Source organism: Rhopalosiphum maidis, chromosome 3, assembly GCF_003676215.2.
Source record: "Rhopalosiphum maidis isolate BTI-1 chromosome 3, ASM367621v3, whole genome shotgun sequence".
Lineage (NCBI taxonomy): Eukaryota > Metazoa > Arthropoda > Insecta > Hemiptera > Aphididae > Rhopalosiphum > Rhopalosiphum maidis.
The window spans coordinates 74,029,301-74,044,792 of record NC_040879.1 but is presented as its reverse complement, the minus strand read 5'-3'; the positions used below and the strand labels follow the sequence as shown (position 1 = coordinate 74,044,792).

At 27.6% G+C, this 15,492-nt stretch overlaps 2 pseudogenes; one reads left to right on the top strand and one right to left on the bottom strand.

Annotated features, from left to right (window-relative positions):
- Positions 1-11,798: 11,798 nt before the first annotated feature.
- Positions 11,799-13,062, bottom strand: LOC113558369 (annotated as a pseudogene).
- A 72-nt stretch (positions 13,063-13,134) lies between these two features.
- LOC113558368 lies at positions 13,135-14,177 on the top strand (annotated as a pseudogene).
- Positions 14,178-15,492: the final 1,315 nt, after the last annotated feature.

Genomic DNA, 15,492 nt, shown 5'->3' with positions numbered 1-15,492 from the left:
ATTGCAAATAAAATAACAAAACCAACTTTGAGACAAACAATAAAATTATAACACACTGCACTCAAATATAACGCACAGGTCACAATACACGCGGTAGACTGTCGCGTTGTATTGAAACGTTGAAACGTTATTTTATTCGTTTATCTGTTTTTCAGAAATTCAAGCTATCGCGGACGGCCGTGACCAATCAGTATTTTTATTAACGACACACAAATATTATTTATGAATAGTACTAGTACCTATGTTACTCATATGCTTATCGTTATCAACGGTCGTTTCTCTTAAGTTCACGCTATCGCGGACGATCATAACCAATTAGTATTTTTATCAACGACGTTCAAATATTATTTCTGTATACAAACTGTATAACTGTATAAGCAGTATAATAACACATTATATTATAGAAGTATAGAGGTTAGACTGTTAGAGTATAGAGATAGACTATTCCATATGACATATTATACATTATTATTTAATATACAAACATTCTTTAGTTAGACATTTTTAAGTAATTTTCTTGAAAATTTTGAAAAAAATTACTTAAGCTTCGCGGAACCCTGAAGTGATCTCCGCGGAACACAGTTTAAGAAACGCTGAATTAATGCAACCGGGTGGTATCCGAGATGAATAACCACATAATATACACGACTCTGTATCAACTGACGACGAATTTATAGTGTAAAATATTTTTATTTTTATTCTTATGACATTGAAAATATTTTTTACTAATGAAGACGACGGTGAATGTGACAAAGGAATGTCTAGAATATTTTCGCCGGATCTCGACTTTATTAATGTGTTTTTGTTATTGATAACGAGTCATAAATTTAAACTTTTTATTACTAAAATATATACTGTTTTAATTTTGTAATATATCATACTTTTTTATTTTATGTTTGAACCGACGGCACCGTGGGAACTGCTTTCGGATTAGTTTCACGAAAACAAAAAATATATATTACACTTACAATTAATCAGACTGCGTTTTTAATAAAAACTTTTCGTCTTGCTCATAATCTTCGCCCCTAAGTAACCAACCCAACACTTCAGCTTAGGACACATATTTTATCATTAGATTCTGTATCTTAACCGTTCCACATAGTTTCAAATGTCTGCAAAAATATATACAACTAAGCACGTGGATCTTGGAATGCTCTAATTATATGAAGATGCACATCACGGGATCGAATACTCATATCAAAATCATGGTTGGCGGGTGAACAAAGTCCTCCAAGGAAACATTCAACGATTTAATAAAAAATATATTAGGTGTTACTATTAAATACAAGAAGAATATATTATTACATAACAGGTTATAAAAAAAGATTTAGATTTTGATTTAATAATCAGGTTTAGTTTAGGGATTGGTTTAATAACCAATATCTATCACATTTTATTTGGTATCTAAAATAAATCCAAATATCTAGTTAAAATACAATAAGAACAATAAAGAATACCAGCCATAATAGTAAACTTAAGTAACAAAAAAATTTTAAATATTACAAAAATGATTTATTTATTTACTTATATTATTAAAATATTCATTGGTTGTAATAAAAATAAAAATAAAACAACTTATTAAATTTTCCATTTTTAGAGAATAAATTTTAAGAAAGAAATAGTTCTTTAAATGTATTTATATTTACATATTTCGGTAGAAACTATACTTAATAATTGTTGAATTAAAACAATTTATAATTTTACAAAATATTCAATACTTTAGTTAATTTAATTTTAAAAGATTATAGCAAAAAAAAGTTATTATCCCACATTTTTGTATTGGATAATTTATATACTTTACTTTGGACATAATATTGACTGCATTAACAATATTACTAGACTTTCTTAAAGAAATTATAGTTTCTAACGCACTATGAATATTTTCTGGTTGAGTTGTATTGGTTATCAGTCTTTGATTAGTTATATATAACTGTAGAAGCATTTCAATCTCATTAATAATTTTTTTATACATAAATGTCATTTCATCGAGTTAGATTGTCTAATTAAAAAAAACCAGAATATGTTAAAATTAAAAAATAAATTTAAAACTGTATACATATTTTAATAAAAAAAAAAGTTACGGTTTTATCATATTTTTCAGCTACAACCAGTAAGTTATCTATAATTATAGTAGTTGCAATTGAAGGCTGCAAATATAGTAAAAAGTTAATAAAATATTATAAAAAATCATTGTGTGAGACATTTATACCTAAACTTATTCTAGATGTTAAAAAATATTTGTGGTTAGATGATGTACATGTCATCACTTTTCTGGAAAAAAAAATTAACTTCTATCAAAAAACCAATATGGATTTACACCTGATATTGACACAGAGGACGCTCAGTTTATTTATTACTAATTAAATAATGGTAGTAAGTAATAGCTATATTCTTGGACCTGGCTAAAGCTTTTGATACTGTGAATCATAAAATTATACTACAAGTATTACCTAGTTTTGGAATAACAAATTCTAGTCTTAAATATTTTAATAGTTACCTAATAAATAAAAAAAACAAATAATGTTATAGCTTAAGAAGATATTATTAAATACGGTGTTTCGCAAGTAGTGAATTGGGATCTATTTTGGTTATATTATATAAGTATTAATTCGGTCTGTAATATTTATACTGATATTATGGTTGTTACATATACAGATGATACTTGGTTACTTTTCTCGGACAAATTCTGGACAGGAGTTTATTATAAAGCTATGGACAGAAACCTAACATTAAATAAAGATAAAAAAATGTTTATGGCCTTTTCTTTTAATAAAACTTCAATGAATTGTAATTTAATAATAATAATACTTAGGTGCACTAACAATAATAAAAAGAAATCGCAATATACCTGCATGTTAAATAATAAAAAGTTTCAAGAATTATATACTTAAGTATCTACATACACTTAATTTAGTAAATAAGTAACATATTAATTAAAAAGTTTAAAAATATGATACTTAAACAATCAATTCTTATAATATATTTTTCTTTGTATTAAACGATTTATCAATATGGTTTATTAATGGGTGGACTAGGTGACGGTATCTTAATAGATACAATTAAATTAAAAGAAAATAGTAAGAATCAGTTTGAATAAGTATATTCCAGAAGTGTCGATCTTTTAAAATTATAAGGATTTGGGTATTTTATTAGTAACATCGCTTTAAAAATAAAAAATAAATATTATGTTTATATTTAAACAATCAATCAAAGGAAAGAAAAGTACACTTTTTGAAAATAAATCATGATTGTCCGTTTTTATAAAAGCTGACCTATATCATCTGCTATATCTCAGCATTTGTTAGTGACTCTATAATAGATAATACAAACAACAATTAGTAAATAATTAATTAAAATACTAAAATTATAAAATTAAACAAGTCACCTTGATCTTCTTTAAGTACTCATACTTTAAAATACTTTTTTACATTTGTTTTCTTGGAATATACTTTATAATACATGATTTATTTTAAGACCAAGCACATAATTTACCTCCAGACTTTTTACCAGCTTTAATCCAGCTACTAAGAACTGCTTCAACCGAGTTCTCATTGAAAAAATGTACAACAGCGTAGGATAATGACATAAATGTATTTGACAATTCTTACCCTAAATAAAAACATGTTTCATATTATGTACTAATTTTATTATACCTATAGTTTAATCATAGCAATATCCATTGTACTAAACACGATGTTTAAAATTATAAGTATGTATAAAATAAAAAGGATTATTTTTACAGCATACAGTTATTTACTATTTAATTTATACATTTAAGGTTTTAAAAATTATATTAAATAAAATTAAAATTCACTATTGAAATGTAATATAGGGATAGCAATTTTTACATTATCAGTCATTTAAAATCACAAATTTATTTTTTGAATAATAATTGTTGTATAAATCCTAGATAAATTTTTAACTACAGCTATACCTAATGTTAAAACTATTAATTGGTCTAACAAAAAGTGGTTCAATTTTATCAAACATAAATGATACAATAAGTTAATTTTTACGACTTCTGTGAGAAATATTTTGTATTTTATAAATATTTAATTTTTCTCCACATTTAAATCCAATATACAGTTAGAACTAGAATTTATATTAATTTTAAAGTTATTTATTATCATAATCTTAAATATAAGACCATATCAATGCTCTATCAATGATTTATCATTTTGAGGTTTTTTAAACACTATTTCCATATTGTAAAATATAGAAATTTCAGCCTCAATAAAGTTAAAATTTCTTCATATCTTTTGACAACTTGCTCTGAAGGCTTGGCTTATCAAATTAACATGCTATTTTTTTTAAACATTTAAAATAATTTTCAAAAGGAAAAGATGAACAGTTATCCAGAGATCCATATTACGGTAATAGTCAATTACTTGGAACAACCCATGAGTATTATGAGTTATGACCCATAATCTATTTTCCATATAATTATTTCACCAAATGTATCTACAAAATATGTTTATAATCTTTCTGTAAAATTTATTAGGTTTATGTCAATAAAAAAGAATTCTAAAGCAAGTGTTTAAACACATATAAAATGTTAGTAATATATATTACCGAGAATACTTTTTAAACCAACAGACCTATATTCTGTATCCTTCTATCATAAAAACTGTGAAAGTTTTAGAAAAATCACAACACATATTAGATTTTTGGGATAAAAGATAACTTGAAATTGTTTGTATTTTAATATTTTTTTAACATACAAATATGAGGGAATACAAGCACGGCACTAGAATTTTTTTCCAGAGGGGCAGAATGGGGCAAATATTTTTTTCCATGGAAAATCCAGACTGACTCCTTTAGTGACATTAGATATCCGATCAAAAGATAAAAGAGATAAATCGTATAATATTGTCCGATAACCTTCAAATCTACTATTTATTGACGATAAAATTTGATCTAATATGACAAAATATACTTCAGTTCTAAACTTATCGTCCGGTTTTGTAACACATTGATCGGTTGTATTTTCACCTGGCATCCTTTTTTTTTTCGTCGAACTCGTTCTTGAGGAAAACTAATTTCAGTAAGGCCTTTACTTACAGCGAATTGTTTAGCTCCCATCAATAGATTATCTGCATGTATTGACTGCAAACATAGTTAACTTATATAGTTATATCTAATAAAAGTTATAATCACTAATATACAAGTAATAAATACTCTAATAACTAACGACATACATTTAATTAATTTAATTTAATGTTGAAAAGAAAAATATATAAGTTAATTATTAATAAATTTTAATCAATGATGCATTTTAAATAGTTAATAATTAAAAATAATCTAAATATGATGCGGTTCACTATTAAATACCTGACGAAATATTATTCATAAATACTTACTAAAAGAACAATAATAATAATAAAAATAAGCAAACTATGTACAACACATGACGTAACTAGAGTTTAAATCTTGGGGGTACTATAATTATGAAACCACCAAACACAACAAACATTATAATATATTGCCAGTAAGTCAGTATTTATATTTTACTATTTTTTACACAGTATAATTTTTGAAAAAAATTTAACACATTTTATTTTTTTAATATTAAATTTTAAAGTGTTAAACATAATTTTCTATCAATATTTGTAAATGTGTTTAATATTTCTTCAGAAACAATATCATTTTATACCTAGATCTCTCTTAATATTTATGATACAATTTAATATTGCAGATCACGTTTAGTTCTGTTAGTTTAAAAATTAGAGTGAATTGAACTCTTATAAAATTTAAAGGTAAGATTATTGACGAAGAGCTCACAACACGAATTCAACGTCATTTTCATTAAAAGTTTTGATATTCTTATTTATTTCACTAAGCATTTCTATATTTGAATCTTGAAGTCTGGTGGTGTTATGTTGGTGCGTGAGGGTGCAGTGCTTAATTACACCCCACTTAAATTGCACTCAAGTTACGTTATGACCATTAGGTTTGTGATTTAAACTAAATGATAATACATTTTATCAACATAAATTATTTGCATAGACAGACCAAAATAGTTGGTGCTTTCGTGAAACCAGACCAAGTTAAACTTAAAAAAAAGTGCTCGTAACTTACGTCATTTTTATTAAGATCAAACCCGGAACTAAAATAAAGTAATCAACGTGTAGATCAAGAATATAAAACGACAGACTGAATATTTTGGTGTTTTATACTTACCAGAACGCATTAAAACATTATTTAAACATTAGGTAGGTATATAAATAACATATTTTAATACATATTAACTAAAAATTATATTTTGTATTCGAATATATAAAAGAAAGTGTTAAAAATTATTTTAATTTACATCATTAATCCTTGTGTTTTTAGAAGTGATTTTGTTGCCAATTATTAATCAGATTCGTCACCACTAGTATCACTTGCTTCATTTTCTGAAAAAAAAATTATGAATTTTGTAAAATTAATTATAGTTTTTTTTATTATGGGGATCTGAATGTATTGTACTCACCGTTATCACTAATGTTTTCTTCTTCGAAACTATTTCTTATAACGACATCTTCAACAAATGCTGGGTATTGCGGTCCCTTGAACCACAGTGGAATGTACGAATTGTCTTCTTCAATCCAACCATTATCCACAGGGATGAAGGTAGTTGGAGTTTTAGAAATAGCATTTCTCCATATACTGCATATATAATTAACTCGAAGAATTTGTTGTTGTAATTCTTGGTGGCATGGTGGAATGTTTGATGAATCACAATTTTTTAATTTAGCTTTAAATGTTTCTTTGTCTTTTTTAGGTTTATTTGCGTTACAAAATATTTCAATCCTTGCTTCATTAACAGTGACTACATTTTTTATTTCATATATTTGACATACAAATTTTTCTACTTCAGAAAATGTTTCTGAGGATATTTTTTTCTGATTTTCCTAAATCACTTAATGACTTTTGAAAACTTGAATTTTTTTCTAATATTTTGAATGGTTTCTGCTTTCCTTTTCTATAAAATGCTGGAGTAAAATCACAGCCTGTCAATGCATGAAAAGCTAATAGTGATGCAGAAAGTTCAATACCAAGACTTAAGAACAATTTTGAAACATCTATGTAACGCAAATTATTTGTTGAAATGAGACCCACTTCAAGCCAAACATTGACAGAGTTGATAAATTTATACATGTTACCCAAGATAATTATTAAAACATCCGTATCATTACACCTTATTATTACTTGTTTTTCTGGTTCTTTTGATATATGATATAAATGATAAATAATTTTCGTGTCTGCTTCTTCGTGGTTACATGATAATAATTCATTTATGCTTCTTAAGACATTACCATTATGTACTATGAATGTGTAGTTACAGCTTTTATGGCTTAAATTTATTATTTTATTTCCAATGAAAACAGGTAATTGAATCCAATGTTCAATTAAAAAATCGACAAATGCTTCTTTAAAATGGCCATTTCTCAACTCTTTTATAAAATCAGCAGGTCTAGTTTGATCGGGTCCAGATATAACATATTTGGAATTTTTTTGAATAGATGGTGATCTTTTTTTGTGTTCACTATCTTTAATCGAAGGGGAAAAATATTGATCGAAAACAATATCTATTCTATTGGCTTTATATCGTGTAATATTTTTTAAAAACATCGTAGAAATACTACCAAAAGTTTTTGGAAACTCTCTCATTAGATGTAGTACAAAAAATCCGTCTATTATGACTACATCTGGGTATTCAGGTGGTACATTTGGTTGACTAATTTTTTGTTCTAAAATTTTCATTAATGCTGACTTATCAGTTTTATACATGGTTTCATCTAAATGACACATAGAGGTCGGAATAGGTGTCAATGGATATTTTAAAGTTTCTAATACGTCTATTTGTTTTTCTAGTGAAATTCCAAGCATTCTTCCAAACAAATTCCTTTGCATTCTTATTTCTTGTACTTTCCCAACAGTAGTGCTAATTTTTTTTTTAATGTTTTCTTGTGAAAAATTTAGTATTTTTTGTTTTTCTATTGGTTTTTCAAATCGACTTGAATCAATTGCACAATTTGAAATAAATTTTTCACGTAACTCATTACCTTTAATTTGAACATTGAGTAAAAAGTTAGTAGTTTCTGTGGAAGCTCCTTTTCCAGTTAAAATGTTAAACAAAACATTCGGGTCAATAGTTTGATCAAAAGGGTTAATATAGTTTTTAATGATCACAACAAATTTTTGAACAGCTGAAGATGCCTTTTCTATTTTACTTTTTTCTAATTCATTGGATATATCTTGTCTACTTTTTAAGCCAATATTTTCCAATACATGGGAAATAATTGTTGATCTTAAACTATGACTTTTAGCCCAACGCTGACGGGCCGATATCGAATTGGTAAAATGAATAACTCCCGTAAGTCTCTTAGATGCGTCTGCATTAATTGTTTGTTCTAATGTGAGATCTATTGGTTGTCGTGAAAAGCTTTTTGAAGTTCGTTTTATTCCAAAAGAACCACTTTCAAAATCAATTTTCAAATCGGGATGAGTTTCATCTAGCTTTAAAATATTATCATGATATTTGACCATCCATCGAGCATAATTGGGCTGGTTAAAGATAAAAAATAAATTTGTCATTTTCGGCAATATATAACAGAATAATTTAAAATCTCCTACTCGTATACTTTTAGACAGTAACAAATAGAAGTCAACCAGTTGTATAAAATTCATATAATATTGAGCAGTTTTACCGTGTAATCCAGACAGAGAATCCTCTTGGAATTTTGAGTATAAATTAATAAGTTTTTTTAAATTTTCATTTTCAGTAAGATCTAAATTATAATTCATACTTTTTGTCAACAATGCCTCTAGTTCCAATAATATGTCTTCGGAAACGTCAATACATTCTTTTTCAAGAAATAATTCAAAATGCAATATTTGCAAACCAAGTGCAATAACTGGATAAAGTCGTTTACATCGATTAAAATGTTTTCCTGTTATAAAACCGTTGACTGACCCACTTGCTAATAGTTCACTTTCAACCATTATATATGTTATACCACACTCATCGATAAATTTTCCAATTGTTTTAAAATAGGCCATCATAATATGGAAAGCTCCTAAATTAATAAATAGGTTATCAAATTTAGGTTGCTCTGTCGTTTGAATTTGTAATGCGACTTTGGCTATAGCTAAGTCATATGTAACTGACATAAAATTTTGATTGCATTCATTGGCAATCTTTTGCGCTTGTACCATTGTTTTGTAAATTACTGTAGTATTTGTAGGAGACATATTAATTGGAGTTAAATAGAATATTTTTTGTTTACTACCATGGTTAGTCGTTGTTAAACTATTATATCCAGTCCACATAGGAGTATTTTTAATTTTTAATGCATGTGACAAAACCCACAACAAATCTCGTTCTTTACATATTTTAAGCGTATTTGGTACAATTTGTCGTAATTCATTATCATTATTCACCAATGTCCCAATCATTTTTGGTTTTTTCCTATAAGGTGTTACTTCTGGTGTTATAGCCTCAAACGTTCTTCTTTTTTTTTGATTTTTTTTTTCTATATTAATACTATTTATATCAGTTATTATATTGGATGTATTTTGAATAGATGGCAACGGTAATTGTTGAAAAATTGTTTCATAAGAATTTTCTTCGGGCTCATTTTGATAAAGAATCCCTACTGTGTCATGGAGTGTATCTTCCCCATTCGATGTTTCAACAAACCTATCAAAGTTATCAAATGCAACACCAGTGGATAATTTTGGGGAAAGTAATACACCTGGCGGGCATAGTCCTAACTGATTTATTGATGAGTATGTGAGTTCGGTTTCTAGTTCCTCAATAACATTATAACTGGTACATTGATTGTATCTATTAAGAATATCAATTACTTTTCTACTACTTGTTAAACTTTTTAAGGTTATTCCAAGTGTTATTTGCTTTGACGGTTTAACTCGTCCATTAGTCACAGCATATACTAAGTCACTTGCCAGTGATTCAACTTTACGGCGAGTTTCATCACTGTTTCTACGTCTTATATCAGGGCCTCCCACCAAATGTGTTATAAAATTAATTAATTTATCAGGTAACGAACATTCTCCTTTAATTAAATCTTCAGTGCTCACATTTTCTGGCAGATTTTCCTTTTTAATGTTTAAAATTTCCCGGCGTAATATTTGAGCGACATTCAATAATTCAGAATTATTTTTTAAATCACTTAATGACACGTTGGATAATGGAACGTCGATATGAAGTATAATTTTTTTATTATTTAATACTTCAAACTTAACTTTATTTTCAAATGTTCTTTTTAATTTATCTTCGAGGTGTTGTGAAGTATAAGATGAGTCTACAAACAAGCCATCACTGATTTCACATAATAAGTTTAAATATTCGTTATGTAAAACATTTAATAAAATAATTTTTTTAAATTTTATTATGGATTGTTCAATTACATCACAAATAGACAAATACGCAATATTATGGAAATTACGGTTTATATGCCAAGGGGATTTTTGGAAATTAAGATGGTCTTTATTTTTTATTTTAGAGTCATGAAATTGATTGTATTTATTTTGGTAAGCTACTCGACAAATATTATGATATTTAACTTCTTTGGCTACAAAATCTATGTTAGAAAGTTTTGTTTGCATACTGACATCGTTAATTTCATTCATATAATGTTTTATACTTAATTTAAAATTTTTAGTTTCACACACATGTAAGCTTTGAGCCTTTCATTATGTTTTTTACGGGTTTTTTCACAAAATATACATACAGATTTAAAAATAGACGCATTACCTTCAATTAATTTTGTTGATTGATTTGATCGAGTATTTATTTCACATACAGGGCTCGATGATGTTGAAGCATTAGGTAGTTGATTTTGTAATATTGAGGGCAATGCAGTAAATTTTCTGTAACATTTTATATGATAGCCATCATGCGAATTAAAAACTTCCGGTACCAAAATGTCACAATATAGATAACATTAATATCACAAATCTCATCTACCCAACCCATAAACCCCACCCACAGACTCAAAAGAAAATATTGCAGAGATTTGTTAATCTAAAATAAACGCACGTTGGGTTCCAGCACTGGTTGGCCTCCCTCTTCAAATTATTCAAGTTAAATATTGTACATAAATTATCCAATTTACTTATTGTGATGTAAACACAGATTGTAAATATCTTTTTCTAAATAAAAAAAAAAAAAAAATATCTTAATTTATTGGAAAACCAGTCATTAAAATACTATAGGATGTTTGACAAAATAATAAATTTAAAAATTCAATAAATGAATAAAAAAACTACAACAATAACTAGTTACTTACTAGTATTTAACCTAACTTAACGAGTTAGATTAATTTTACACATTAAATTCAACTAGTTAAGTTACAAAGTTAATTTGAAGTTTAGTACAGATATAGGATATAGTTAACAATATAACATAATACATTATACACAGTGCTCGAATTGGGAAAAATTAAGTAGAGGAGCTCAATCCAACGATTTAAAAACTGCGTTCCAAGTGCACAATTACTTAACACAGACCTGTGGGAGGCTTTGCCCGCCACACTCCCCTGCCAACATTACTTATATTTTGAATACCATTTTTCAGCTACACAGATATTTTAATTCTATCTTCATACTAGTCTACAGAATAGATATGTACAATAAAATTTAGGCAAAGAACAGTATGGTATTATAATTAATTAATAAGCAAACTACAAAAAAAATATATAGGGACAAAATAATAAAATAATAATATTATTATATTATTATATCCACCCACCTGCGCACACCTCCAATTCGAGAACTGATTATATATTTAACTAAATATCTACACATGCACCTAACATTGTATTCACAAAATTATGAATAATTAGCCTTAACGTATCACACATTAATTTGTAATGTGCTCGTTCCACTCATGTTTTTCTTGAACTCTCAATTCATCAGCATTGTGTTTCTCCTGAGCCTTTTTCTCTTCATTTTCAAAATATTGTTTTTGTTTAATTATTAGGTGTAGCTTTTCCAATGAATATTTTTTCACGCTGTCCCCTAAAATGGTCTTATTTTTTTTTTTTTGATAAAAGGGGGGGGGGTCAGGGTCATTAACTCCGTACTTTTATTATTTTTTAAAACCTCTGGATTCCATTTGGCTCACATGTGTTGTTGTTGCACTGTATCAGCTGTGACAACTGCCACAGGATTATCTACTACAACAGTTTCAGGATCCACATGCTCTATTACCTATTAGAAATGTAAAAAATTTAAACCCATTAAAAAAAATGGCAATATTAATAAATAACTCACTGCATCATCATATGTATACATAAATTCATCATCCAAACTATTTACTCCAACAATTTATATTTCCTCTATGTTAACTAGCGGTTTTCCTAAAATAAACAACAATAATGCAATATGAAAATCTAGATAATTATAATGCATTTAGTAGTGCGACTAGAAAAGAAATGTATTATCAGGGGCGGATAGGCACATCGGGACATCAGTATTGGCCTGGTGGGTCGCTACTTTTATTAACAAAAATGGGAACATGCCTATCCGCCCCTGTGTATTATAATAATAATGGTTTCATTAATAATAAATACAAATATTCCAGTACCAAAACAAAGATAATTACATAGAAACCGGTAAACGTTACCTGTTTTGTCTCCATCAAAAATATTTTGTAGTTCTACTGCTGTCCCTATAATATCAAGCAACCTATTATGTGTTGGTGAGGGTGCTACAGTGGAACTTGCACTCCACCACCCGTTTTGAAAATTTTCTTTTTCCTATCCGCTTCCGTCTTTTTGGCTTTCCTTTTCAGGTTCTCATACTTATCTTTTAAATTTTGTACCTGGGAATATAAATCAATATTATTTACTACAAACTAAACTTAAATATTCCTATTAAAAATTAATCATCTGTGAACAATACACATTTTTATATTTAAATATCTACACCTTTAAACCAAAGTAAAACTTATTTAATTGATACTTACTTCTCTCAAACGTCCAGAATTCTCGAGAAACAATAATACAATTTTAGGCAAAAGTTATGGTGAAAACCAACAAAATTGTTTGTCATTAAATATACAGTGCCAAGATAAGACAGTACAATAGGGTGTTGTATTACATTCAAAAGGAGATGAGTTTAATAATGATCATCTCACTGTTTGAAGTCAAACAGATCAACAAAATTGTGTGCAGTTTGGATATAGGTGAGTAATTATTTGATAACCTCAGTGGCATCAGTGATCATTATTGTGTATTAACAAGACAAAATAGTACAAGTTCAAAAGTCATTGAGAATATAAATAAAACTGTTGTTAATAATTCACCTGTGGCTTCGACTACCCAAATTCCATCAGACACTTATGGGCACGCAGATGTATGGGAATTGTCAACTGATAAGTCTCCAACAGGAAATTATAACTTTTACCGTACGAACAAATTGGCAAAAGATCCAACGTATTACATGAAGTCTTATCGTGGAGTTGACAAATATGTGGTATCGTAAATTTCTTTTGAAAACGAAGAGATAGAAATATTGTTTTTAGATTTTTTGAATTTAAACACTAAAGGCAATACTAGAATGCTTTGGTTACATAATAAAGAAATATGGTGTTTGTTTCAGATATTTTTGGAGAAATTCAAGGTCTTGGATCACTAAGAAGAGACAGCAATTAAGCTGTGTGGGTCTAGATTAATCATACATTATGTTCAATCTTGGCAGCAGATTGAAAATTCTACAGCTGATAGACCTGAATGGATTGATTCATCAAGGTTATTAAAACCTTTACGGGAAAAAGACCATTGAACTTAAATCTATGGAGATTTTATAAAAAAAACAGTAAGTTAATTAAATTCTATAGAAAGCGTGCATAACGATATCGAGAAGAGAAATTATTGTAAGGACAGAGTTCTGAATGTTTTATGCGGTGTGCCTAAACTATGGAAACCAAAGCAAAACGTAGGTGATATCAACAAATGAAAAGATACGTTTATCCAAATACCATAGCAAGATGATGGGTTTAACTGCGGTATATTTATGTTGTACTTTGCAAATCAATTAATGAGTAATAAAAGAATAATTAATGTTTTCGATCCTAACAGTTATCGATATAACTTACGGGACTTGATACTACCAAGTTCAAAGTGTATGAAGAACATTTGCTTAATGTGTGGAAAAGACGAAGGTAGTTTTAGATAAAATTATAATTGTGAAGTCGATAGTACAATGGTTCAGTGTAGGTCTTGTACTGGATAGCTGCATATCTCATGTTTACTAGCAATTGAGCAAAAATAATTTAAAAACCAGATTGGGTTTATGGACTGTGCTCAAATCAATATCCAACTATTCAAAATAAATTCTTATAAACATAACTAATGTCTGAGTTATAACTTACATACGTCTTTTACATTCATTTGGTGTATTTTATTAAGTATTAAGTGTCACATTTAAAGCGATGACTCTTCGATTTTTTAATTCTACTCAATCAATATTGAGGAAATATGAGCATCAATATTTATTCAAAAAATTATTATATAGTGACGACTCATGATTTTAAATTCCACTCAATAAGTTTTGAGGTAATAATAACGTCATCAATTATTAAAACTATTTTTATTTTAAATATAAAATGACTAAAGTTGGATGAAACTTTAAATTTAAAAAAGAATTAGTAAAATCATCTATGTACTTAAATTTTTTATTATTTTTATTTTAATTAATTTATATTTAAAGTTCAAACTATTTTTGTTAGTTTGACTAATTAAATATTGATTTGTCCAACTTTAAAATCACTTTATAAAAAAGTTCATCAAAGCTTTTACAATTATTCCACTCATTTAATTTTGAGGAAATGTAGGGCATTCATATTCAATTTTATTCTATTTAATTTTCAGAAGAATTGGTCTATAATGTACTCTATGAGCAGTATAATAGCTAATAACAATTAGGTATTATGGTTTAATGATAAAATGAGTGAGTTATATCTTATATAGTACAGCTGTAAAAAAAAAAAATAATAAATGTGTGTTTTTAGGCCTACAGGGGATCTTTTTATCGCTTTAAAAATCTTAAAAGAAATGAATCTAAATGCAATATGTCAAGGGTGGATCTGGAAATTTGCATTAATATATTGTTAGTACAAATGAGTAATTGAGACTGTATATTATTTAAATAGTTTTTGTATCATAATAAATAAATAACAAAACTACAAAACAGTAATTATAGTAGTAAGGTATATTGATAACTCTTATAAAACAAATTAACACAATATCACAACTCGATATCACAATATCCCTCGGCAGTAACTACGCGTTTATCGGCACTCGTCGTTACACTCCTCAGCGCCGTCGCTTCGCTACGCAAATCGAAAATATCCCTCAACTTGGTATGCAAAACCACCTCATGTAAGTCACAGAGAAAAAACTAAAATATGTATTAATAATAAATAATATTAATATGAAAACATAGGAAAGCAAAGTATACAATGTTTCGCCTATGCATGCG